The sequence below is a fragment of the Silene latifolia genome, chromosome 7, assembly GCF_048544455.1.
Source record: "Silene latifolia isolate original U9 population chromosome 7, ASM4854445v1, whole genome shotgun sequence".
In the NCBI taxonomy this organism is placed as follows: Eukaryota; Viridiplantae; Streptophyta; class Magnoliopsida; order Caryophyllales; family Caryophyllaceae; genus Silene; species Silene latifolia.
The window spans coordinates 20,679,667-20,683,051 of NC_133532.1; positions in this window are offsets into that span (position 1 = coordinate 20,679,667).

Below are 3,385 nucleotides of genomic sequence, written 5' to 3' on the forward strand. Positions count from 1 at the left end.
ATACCTATCCAACTATTGACGACAATGATCTAATGGAACGAGTTCAAGATGTGAGATTAGAGTTATATGACTCTAGCCTTGAACTATTTCAACGAAATAGAACTTTCAAGCACAAGAGACTTATTATCGGTTTCGCTTTAAAAAACAAATTAAAAGCTTAGTTATATTCGAGGTCAAGTAAGTTTTTTGCTCCAATAGTGAATTTGACGCTTAAGATTTAAAGTCGGAATTGAAAACGGCGAATCGGACACACTTGCAAGTATTTTGGGCAAATTTTCCCTGAAGAGAATATAAATAGCAAACACATTGATCACTAAGATAAAATTATACTCAATACTTCACAAGTTTGTTTATCAAGGACTTATCATACTACTTGGTATGTGGTGGTACTATAACTTCATACCAACCGGCAGTAGCTTTCTCCTACTACTATACAAATTTAGAGAATATAAAAACCGTTTGAAAGTCTAAAAAAATCCAGCCACCTTATAACTAAACAAACACAATGGAATATAGAATCATATGTACCCGGGATGTACTCGGGTAGTGGTACTTGATATGTACTCCCTCCGTTCCAAGGATATGTTTATACTTCCTTTATTTCCCCCTCATAAAATAAAGGGAGTCTAAACATATCACTAGAACGGAGTGAGTATAATTTAACATTCATTTCTCAAGAGGTATATGATATACCTTGAGGATATAAATGTAAAAAAAATAATGATGTTATATAACACATTCTTACGATTTTATAGTCAGCAACCACTTTTAAGTTAGATGAATCAGGGTTACAAAATTAATGGTCTGATCCAATGACCTATTATAATGTAAGTTATAGGGATGTTTTGATACTCTTAACCAATAATAAATATTGACACTACTACAAATCCAGGCAACTACAACGCCCCTTTAACAACGATTATTCACGAAAATCACAATAGACGTTGTAGAATGTATGGCGCGAATTTTACTAAAATGAATTACAACGGGTATGGTTAAAAAAACCGCTGTTATAAGTTTTCACATGCACAACCGTTGTTAATAATTTGGCGCAAAATTGACGCAAAGTTAGTGAAAAGTAATCACAACGGTTACTTTTGAAACCCGTTGTTAAAACTTATTTGACAACGGTTGTTGTTTTACAACCGTTGTTAATACTTATTTGACAACGGTTGTTATTTTACAACCGTTGTTAAAACTTATTTAACAACGGTTGTTGTTTAATAACCGTTGTCAATACCTTCCATACTATAAACCACACAAACACAAATCTGCTACAGCCACAAAACACAAACCTTAATACCCAAACACAAACACAGCAGACAAACACAAACACAAACACAAACACAAAACACACACTTTCTCATCGTCTCTTTCTCTCTTTCTCATCGTCGCTTTATCTTCTCGCCGTCACTGTTGATTTCATCGTCTCTTACTTTCTCTAATTATCAAGTAAATCTCGCTGTCACTGTTGGTTTCATCGTCTTTCATCGTCATTATTTTCTTTTTCTAATTATTTCATTTACATGTGTATGTGTTTTTATCGACCATTATGTTATTTCTTTAAGTATTATTCGCTTAATTAGCTAGTAAAACAAATTAAATAAACTAAAACAAAGAAGAAGCAAGATGATAGAGAGGAATGCATGATAAACATAATATATATATATATATATATATATATATATATATATATATAATAAATACATAAATTAAAAAAAAATTACATTAATAAAAATGCAATTCTTATATTTTCATAGAGGGTCTTATTCTCCTCTATGATATCCGTCCTCTCCTCCTTGGCTATTTGGAGGTTCCGTTCAGCAGTTGCTATATCGTCATATAGCTGCAACTGCTGCTGCTCTGTCAAGCCATCTTCTTTGGCGTCCTTCAGTATGGATCGAGCATCCGCAAGGTAGCTCCTTAAACTTTCCTCAGTGTGGAGCAACCGGCGGATGAAACTGTTGTTCTCGATCATAGTAAGAGTCTTAAGGATGATATCATTCATTTGGTTGGAGTTTGGAGTTTGTTTGAAAGATTAAGTAGGGTTTATTTGGAGTTTGTTTTAGCAATTAGGGTTTGGAGATGTATAGTGAGATAATGGAATGTTAGTTGAGATAATGCATGTATTTATACTAAGCAATGTGTGTTTGAGTTGTTTTTTAATTAATATATATGTTAGGAAGTTGTGCCATAATCATCATCATATCTCTCTCTGCTGCTTCAAATCTTATTACTAACCCTTCTCATTCCATATTGTCCGTTCATATGCACAGGGATGGCAGTAATAATGCATGCATTGGAATTATAACGGGCCGTAATTATGCATGCATCTAGTAATATTTAATTTAATTTTTTTTTTATTTTTTAAGAACAAACAACGGTTATTTATAAACAACCCGTTGTCTTTAGTTATAACAACGGTTTTGTATTTTACAACCCGTTGTTATAACTTTCCCCCCAAAATTGAGTCATATTTTCCACAACGGGTTTTTATACTTAAAACCGTTGTTAATAGTTTTAACAACGGGTTCCTTAAGAAAACCAACCGTTGTTAAAACCTTTTACAACGGACGCTTTAACAACGTCCGCTTTTTTATATAACAACGGTTTTTAACCGTTGTTATAGCCTGTATCTGTAGTAGTGTGAGAGCTGTACTTAGCTTCAAACTATTACGCCCTCCTTCTCGGTCATATGTTTACCAATTTTATTATGGCATTATGGAGAAAAAAGATTGTACACCAGATGTACTACCTCACACTCAATGAGTTTTTGTGTATTTTTTTTTAGTTCTATAGAGTTTATAAATTATGTTTTTATTTTATGACGTCAAAAATTAATTTTTCCTGAGCATATATGTAATTTTTTTGAGTTATAATGTAATTTTTTGTGATTAATGTTTAAGTAAATGAACACAAAACTTTATAATAAAACTAAAAAAAATTTAAATTAAACTTAATGCTCAAAAATTATATCATCTGATGTATCCACTTACTGTGGCATTATGTAATAAGTTAATAAGATTGACGACTGTAGAGTTGGAGGTGAAAGCCCTAAAAGTATAAGAAATCTTTAGTGTAAAAACTTGAGAATTATTTTATATATGTTTTATATTATGGAGTTTAGACTTGATCAAAGCTCCATCCCGATTTTCACAAATTCTTATAAGGAGCACCTGATATAATATTTTGAGTACTCCATAATATAAATATTTTTTTTGTGGTTAAAGATTTATTAACCGAATATATCCATCAATTAGTTAATTCACTTATACAAATTCTAATCTAAGATAAACGATAAATTTTATGAAGGACTTTTTGGTGATATTAGAGTTTCTGACTTTTTTTATGAAATACAGAGTACTATGAAAGAGTAATATTTGTG